This window comes from Macrotis lagotis, chromosome 5 (genome assembly GCF_037893015.1).
Source record: "Macrotis lagotis isolate mMagLag1 chromosome 5, bilby.v1.9.chrom.fasta, whole genome shotgun sequence".
Classification (NCBI taxonomy): domain Eukaryota; kingdom Metazoa; phylum Chordata; class Mammalia; order Peramelemorphia; family Peramelidae; genus Macrotis; species Macrotis lagotis.
Genome location: NC_133662.1, coordinates 207,199,854 through 207,208,459, shown reverse-complemented (window position 1 = coordinate 207,208,459; position 8,606 = coordinate 207,199,854). Strand labels below are relative to the sequence as shown.

General features: G+C 35.3%; 1 pseudogene; it reads right to left on the bottom strand.

The window, feature by feature from the left end:
- Window positions 1–4,627: 4,627 nt before the first annotated feature.
- Window positions 4,628–5,981, bottom strand: LOC141490026 (sorting nexin-4 pseudogene; annotated as a pseudogene).
- Window positions 5,982–8,606: the final 2,625 nt, after the last annotated feature.

The window sequence follows — 8,606 nt, the reverse complement described above, 5'->3', positions numbered from 1 at the left end:
GTTCTCCACCTGGGAAGTGGAGCTCCACCTTAACAAAGAATTAGAATCAAGTCATATGCTGGGGAAATGAGCAAATGACGGAAGAAGAAAAAATTACTTTGGTCCCTTGGAGGATCAGAATATACACTCAGAAGATGATAAAATCAAAGCTTCTGTATCTAAAACATCCAAAAAATTATAAATGTGTTGCAGGGTATAGAAGAGTTCAAAAAATATTTTGAAAATAAAGTAAGGGGTGGCAGCTAGATGGCACAGTAGATAGAACACCAGCCCTGGAGTCAGGAGTACCTGAGTTCCAACCCGGCCTCAGACACTTAATAATTACCTAGCTGTGTGGCCTTGGGCAAACCACTTAACCCCGCTTGCCTAGCAAAAAACCTAAAACAAAGTAAGGGAGGTAGAGGAATAATTGGGAAGAGAAATGGGAGTGATGTGGGAAAATCATGAAAACCAAGTCAGCAGCCTGTTGAAGAAATTACAAAAAAATAATAATCAAAAATTTCTGAAGAAAATAACATTTTAGAAACCAATTTAGGTTGAAAGGAAAAAGCAGTTCAAAAGGCCTATGAGGAGAAAAATGCCTTAAAAAGAAAATTGGCCAGAAGGAAAAATTATTCCTTCAAATGGAGAATGAAATGAACAGAGACTGATGACTTTGTGAGAAATCCAGAAAAACAAAACAAAACAAAAAGAATGAAGAACTAAAAGAAAGTGTGGAACTTCTCATTGGAAAAATTAATCTGGAAAATAGATCCAGGAGAAATAATTTAAATATTATTGGGATACTTGAAAGTCATGAAAAACAGTCTAGACTTCATTTTTCCAAAAAATAATCCAGAAAAATGCCCTGATATCCTAGAAACAGAGGGTAAAATAGAAATTGAGAGCATTCATCAGTCTCCTCCTGAAAGAAATTTCAAAATAAAAACTCCCAGGAACATTATAGCCAAATTCTAGAACTCCAAAGTCAAGGAGAAAATATAAATTGTCAGAAAGAAACAATTCAAATATCATGGAGCTGAAATTAGGATAACACAAGATTTAGCAGCTTCTACATTAAGAGTTCATAGGGGGTGGCTAGGTGGTGCAGTGGATAAAGCACCGGCCCTGGAGTCAGGAGTACCTGGGTTCAAATCTGGTCTCAAACACTTAATAATTACCTAGCTGTGTGGCCTTGGTCAAGCCACTTAACCCCAGAAGGCAAAAGGGTTTGGATTTCAACCAAGAATCAACTATACAGCACAATGAACATCCTCCTTTAGGGGAAAGATGGACATTCAATGAAATAGGGGGGCTTTCAAACTTTCCTGTTGAAACAACCAGTGTTGAATAGAAAGTTTAATCTTCAAGTACAGGACTCAGGTGAGGCATAGAGAGGGTGAAAACAGGAAGGGCAAATTATGAAGGAACTAATGATGTTGAACTGCTTATACTACTGCATGGGAAGATGATACTGATAACTCCTATGAAACTTCTCATTTATTAGGGTAATTAGAAGGAGAATATATAGATAGGAGGGATCTGTATATGAAAATATATTATAAAAATAGAGTTAATGAATAAGAAAGGAATGTACTAGGAAAATGGAAAGGAAAGGTGGAATGGACTGTTATTTCACAAGAAAAATGGAGTGAGTGGAAGGGGAAAGGTGAGGGGAATGAGTAATGCTTCACTATCATCATCAGAAGTGGTTTAAAGAGGAAATAACATACGTACTCAATTGGATATCGAACTCTATCTTTCCCTAGAGATAAAAACAGGAGAAAGAGATGGGAGAAAGGAGGGAAAGAGAAGTGTGGGTGATAGAAGAGAGGGTAGTCAAATACAACACACTTTTGACAAAAGACAGAGAGAAAGGAGAGAATAGAAAAAAATGGGGGTAGCAAGGAACAGGATGCTGGGAAATACAACTAGCAAAAAACAACTGTGGGAAAAAATATTGAAGCAATTTTTCTGATGGATTTATGATAAAGACAGAGCTTATGGTATCTGAATACTGAGTGAAGCACAATTTGCTTTTCTCTGACTTCATTTTTCTTGAGGTTTCTCTTTTTTGTGGGGGAATTATATTTATTTTACAACATGATTATATAGTAATGTGAAAAAAGTAAATGAAAGTAAAGTGCATAAGAAAAAAGAACATCTTAGTAAAATACTCTTTAGCTAATTAAATATATAAAACATCAAATTTTCTCCTTGATAATAGAACTAAGTATAAGCCCTTTAAAACTTCAAAGATTATTGTTGGTTATTATATAGTGGGTTTTCCTTTACAATGTTGCTTGAACTAGATAAATTTGGATATCACTTCCTTCTTATGTGAAATTTTCTTACCCCCTCCATTGCAGAAAATCTCCCCACAATTATATTGGAATTAATCTATATGCATGAATTTATTAAGCACCTTGCTAGGATATGATCTAAATGTTGGACATAAAGCAAAAATTAAGAATAATATCTGCTTGGCCAATATGACCAGAAAGGACAATGATCAATGTTGGAAGGGATATGGAAAATCTGGGACACTAATGCATTGTTGGTGGAGTTGTGAACTGATCCAACCTTTTTGTAGAGCAATTTGGAATTACACCCAAAAGGTAATAAAAATGTATATACCCTTTTATTAGGAAATACCACCACTAAGTCTGAAGAGATCATGAAAAAAGGGTTAAAAACATCACTTATGCAAAAATATCCATAGCATCTCTGTTGTAGCAAAGAATTTAGAAATCAAGTGAATGGCCTTCAGTTGGGGAATGACTGAACAAATTATGGTATATGTACAGTATGAAACACTATTATTCTATTAGAAATCAGGAGGGATGGGATTTCAGAGAAGCTTGGAAAGACTTGCATGAATTGATGCTGAGTGAGAGGAACAGAACCAGAAGAACATTGTATTCTCTAACAGCAACATGGGAATGGTGATCAAACTTAATGGACTTGCTCCTTGCATCCGTGCAATAATCAGGGAAAATTTTAGGGCATCTGCAATGGAGAGTATCATCTGTATCCAGAGAAAGAACTGTGAAGTTTAAACCATGACCAAAGAACTTTAATTTTTAAAAATGAAGTTTTCTTGTGTACTACATAATTTTGGTATCTCTAATATTTTATTTTTTTCCTTAAGGATATGATTTTTCTCTTAACACATTCAATTTTGATCATTGTATAGCATGGAAAAAATGTAAAGGTTATCAGATTGCCTTCTATGGTGGTGAAGTGAGAGGGAAGAGAAGGTGGGGGAAAATGTGGAAAATTCAAAACATTACCAAAAGATCATAGGCAGAAACTATTATTGTATATGATTGGTAAACAAATAAAATATTTATATAATAATAAAAAGAATAGTTTCTACCCTCAAGAGGTTTCTATTCTAATGCAATAGATCAACATAAGCTGCATACAGTGTAAATGGATTACAGCTTTAATAGGAAAAGCACTAGAAATGTATGGAATTGGGAAAAATCTTCATGTAAGAGTTGAATCTTTTTTTTTAAATTAATACAATGCTTCTTTCTTTTATTATTAAGTCTGCCAATTTCCACAATACTATGCAACATTTTCAACATGTAAAAAAGTCAAATGCCAAATAGTAGTGTATTATTATTATTTTACATAATTAGAAACAATAAATTCACATTTAAGATTCTGCAAAGCTAGCAAAAAGTAAAGATGCCTGGCTTTTGTACATATTGCATCATGAAAATCAAACAAAAAAAATCAATATAATTTATTTATTTTCTTTACAAAATTACAGCCAAGCATTATAAAAGAAGGATGTTAATAATGAAGATACCACATATATTATTGACATATAGACCTTATACACTGAAATGTTATATCTTGTACCCTGAAACACCATATGTCAAGAGCTAAGTCAAGTTAATTTAGGCTCATCACTCAGGTTTGAAAAAAATTATTTGGAAACTTCCTTATTTTACTTAATATATTCAATTAAAAAGCTTTCTACTAATTAATGACAATGGATTCCACTACTCATTTAAAGAGTTGTCTTCTTTGTTGGCAGTATAAAAGTTTTGTCCAATATCAAAATTCTGGCGAAGCACAAAGTTGAAGGCATTTTCTAGTGTATGCATACATTACTCACAGGGGTGCTGAGGAGGTATGGGTGGAATAGCTTAGATTTCACATTAAGTTTTTGCTGAGCTTTTGTCTAAGCAAATAGCTCAACTATAAGGCAAGTAAAAAGCACTCCCACAGCATTCTGGTGAGTTTCCACTTGGCCATCTTTTCTGGGTAAACCTCAAGAATATAATCTTAAGTAAAAAACTCTATAAATTATTTCATACATTTATAGAAAAAGCATGGACTGAAAGGACATAGAAACATGACCTGACAATTGGGACTTTTATTAGTTCAAATTTCTTCCAAAAAATACCAAAATGACTGGGGAGTTGAGGGGAGAATCATCATAAGTTCCTAATTTCAATATTAATCTTCATTAAAACATCATCTCCTTTTTGTGCTATTCTAACAACTACAATCACCATAAAGAACATTGATTTAAATTTTTGTATATACCAGGTAGCAACTCAAGTCTCCATTATGTACTTGTGCTTCTGTTCTGGGGCACTTGATTAAAGAGGAATTCATTTCTATAGTGTTACATCTTGCTGAAGCATTCCTTAGCATTGGTCCACACTTGAATTCCCTTTTTTGCACATACTAATCTGTACAATTGCATAGCTTATGAGAGTTTCCTTTAAATCGCGGCTCTTTTGCTCTTTGAAGCGTTCAATATCTGACCAAGCAGCTTTGACAAATTCTCTGCCTTCCAGAGTTTTAGACTGCAGCTGTTCTTCTCCTTCATTTATTTGTTCCTCTATCACCTTTGTTCTGGAGTTTCTTGACCAAACAGTTTACTAGTCATTCCTTTTAGGGAGAATGTCCTCACAGTTCCTGTTGCAAGCTCTTCACACTGTTGCTTTTTGGATGCCAGATCCTGAGCAGCCATCTCCAAATCATACTGCATTAGTTCATGTTTCCTACAAACCGCTCTTAATGCTTCTGCATAGAAAAGATATTCCTTTAGTTGATCTGCATAATGTTCCTCTTCTTCTAAAATATCATCAATAGAAGCTGCATATACATCCATATGGTGTCCTGCACTCTGTAGCCCATCCCCCATTTCTTTTTCTATGGCACTCCATTCACTAAAAACTCTTCCATAATTTCCATGAACTTTAAAGACACCATAGAGTCGGTGGGCCACTCTGGCTCTGACTCGAAGAAGGTGTGCGATGACAGACTGTAGTTTATCACCATAGTGTTTTTAGTTCAGTAAATCTCTTATCTGGGGTTTTCACTCTGAATGTTGCATTAAGAGCTTTTAACCTGGAGTCTGCCTTGAGCTGGAACCCTGTTTCATTCACCGTCTCCTTCCAGTTATTTCCCTGTGTTCAAAACAAGTAGAAGATTTTGTCTTCAGAAAGAACAGAATGTGAAGCCACTCTTAAAAGAAAGTTTTCCAAACCAATTCTTCATCTCATCACAAAATTAGGATCCGTGGTGTCTGCAGAGTGTTTATGCCAAACAAATTCTGCCCTCTTTTCAGGCAGAGGTGGGACAACAATATGTGGATAGTAAACTAGCAAATAGTTCCTCAATAATTCAAATTCGCTATCCCGTCTCCAAAGAGAGTCTGTAAGAACGCTCTGAACATCACTTGGTTCAACTGACCTTGTCTCAATGAGGTCGGTTGTGTAAGTTTCTTGCATGTTCATGGCATTTCTTCCAGTTCTTTTATCTGCTTCTGAAACAGTAATTTCAATTTTCTTTGACCAAAACCTACCTTCTGTCATCGGGGCGTCCCCGGAGCCTGCGAGCAGGCCCTCGGCCCCGTTTCCGACATCGCGCGCCTCCTTGTCCCCGGCCTCCTCCGCCTGGCGGTGGCCGTCCGGGCCCCACAGGGGTTCGGCCAGAACCCCCGGCGGCAGCTCGGGTGCTCCCTGCTCCATGGCGACGGGCTCGGTTCGCCCAGTCTAAGAGTTGAATCTTGAAGGAATCCAGGCATCCTAAGTGAAAAAGGTGAGGAGGAAAAGTTCCTGCTAGCCTGGAAGGAAGAGCAAGAAGTTAGTATGGGAAGACTATAGAATAAGTGGCAAGGATTAATGATAATGAAAATTAGAAAGTCAGAAAGTTCATGCTGTGAAAAGCTTTAAAATCATTAAAGAGTTGCTTATATTTGATACAAGAAGTAATAGGAACAACTATTCTACTTTGTGACAATAGTTTCCTTTTTTGATATTTCTTTTCTTGTGAAATAAGGAGAGAAAAAATAAATAGCTGTAGATATAAAAATAAAACTAAATTAAAAAATAGAATTCAAACTTGAGTAGAGGTAAAACGAATGAAATGCCTCATGAAAATAAATTTGTCAGCTAAGAAGTGGAGTATAGAAAGAATGCTTAATATAGATAGATAAACTATTTCCAATTTATCCTATATAATTCTTGTTGGAACATAATTCTTTTCATTTTGCTTCTCTTTTAGATTATGAGATGTTTCCCAGCAGAAGATGTCTTTGACCTTTCTTTGTATCCTTGGCTCTTGACATGATGCCTGGTAAATAGCTAATGTTTATGGAATGAAAAATAACTTTTTAATATTTTAGTGAATTTTCTTAAGTCACATAAGCAAATCATTAATCCTTTGGTAATCAATATCCTTTTGATTAGGCTCTCTGAACTTAGCTAAAAATTCATTCTATTGTCATATTAGTTTTGGAAAGCTTTTTAGCTTGCTAGGGTATGCTACAAAAAATTGTTCTATTGTCATAGTCTTCAAGATATGAATTTGCTATATTATTATGATAACAGTTTTCTATTAAAGTTGAAGAGGAAAAATAGTAAATTTTTGTCATGGGAAATCAATTAAACAAAACCCTCAGATTCAACTTTGCATGACAATACAGAATCAGAGTCACATTTTTGTGAATGATTTGTTGAAGATGCAGATGAACTACTTCAGGCTGCATTGACTACTTCAGGAGCTCTTTTGTTAAAACAAGCAAACAAATAAACAACAAAAACACAGCAAAACAAATGTACCAATCCATGAAGAGCTTGATCTTGCAGAGATAATTTGTGGGAAATAATTTAGTCTTTTATACCAAAAGAAAAAAAGTATTTTTTTCTAAATTTTCACATTTTAAAGCAAAGCAAAAGTCCCAAATCCCTGAGTCCAAATGAAAATCTAAGAGTATATATATATAGTAAGTCATAGATTTATCCTCTCCAAGCTAAACATTCATATTCAACTTCAACAATGGTGGTAACCCCAAGACAAAATATCTACCAGAATAATTAATCTTAAGAGGTTAGAGCATATCTGTGACCTAGAACAGTTTGTTGCTAACTCTAGAAAGTAGAGCCAACACACAGTAGGCAACAGTGGAGCAATAAAAGAGCAGGCAGCTTTCAGAGTTGATGTACAGTACTGCATTTGTTCATATGGATCAGAACACACATATACATCAAGACTGCCTTGATGAAAAAGAAAGGAAAATAGAGAAGTTGGTAAATGAAAAATGAGAACTCCACTGGTTTTATCAGCCAGATTGTAAATCCATCTCTAAGAAGGCAGTATTTAATTTCATAGAAAGTAAAGTGTAAGCAAAGCTTAGATGAATGCAGGATTCTTGATTCATAAAGAAGGCAGAGGAAATTTAGTTTTATATTACAGTAAAAATTAAACACAGCTTATGATGCCCTGAAGTCTGTTTATGGGCCAAAGACTTTGATGCATCTCAACTACTCAGTGCTGATGGAGTCATATGGATTAGTGATAGGGATATGATCTTAGAGAGATAGGCTATACTCTTTCATAGAATCCATTCTCAATCAATTAATGCTGAGACCATTGACCATTTTTCCTCAGGTTGAAATGAATCTGTTCCTAGCTGAAGTTCCAAATGAAAAAAAAAAGGTTTTGAATGCTATTGGGTTCCTTTCATATGGTAAAGGCCTGGGGTTGATTCTATTCCAACTGAGATTCACAAGATGGGGGTGGGGGAGGACCTATTGTTCATATAAAAGTTGACTGAAATTTTCCAGGTTATAAGGCATGAGTATGTTATCTCTTAGTTTTCAAGGATGTCTCCATTGTCCATCTCTATAAGACAAAGGAAATAGATTGTCCCATGACAATCACAGAGAGATTTCTTGCTTAATCATTAATGGTAAGGTTCTTTCCAGAGTCCTTTTTTTTTTAAATTTAAATTTATTTTTATTAAAGACATTATTTGAGTTTTACATTTTTTCCCCAATCTTGCTTCCCTCCCCCCCCCCACAGAATGCACTCTGTCAGTCTTTATTTTGTTTCCATGTTGTACCTTGATCCAAATTGGGTATGATGAGAGAGAAATCATATCCTTAAAGAGAAGTTTAAGAGGTAACAAGATCAGACAATAAGCTATCTGGTTTTTTTCCCCTAAATTAAAGGGAATAGTCCTTGCACTTTGTTCAAACTCCACAGCTCCTTATCTGGATACAGATGGCACTCTCCTTTGCAGACAGCCCAAAATTGCACTGATGGAATGAGCAAGTCCTTCAAGCTTGAACATCACTCCTATGTTGCTGTTA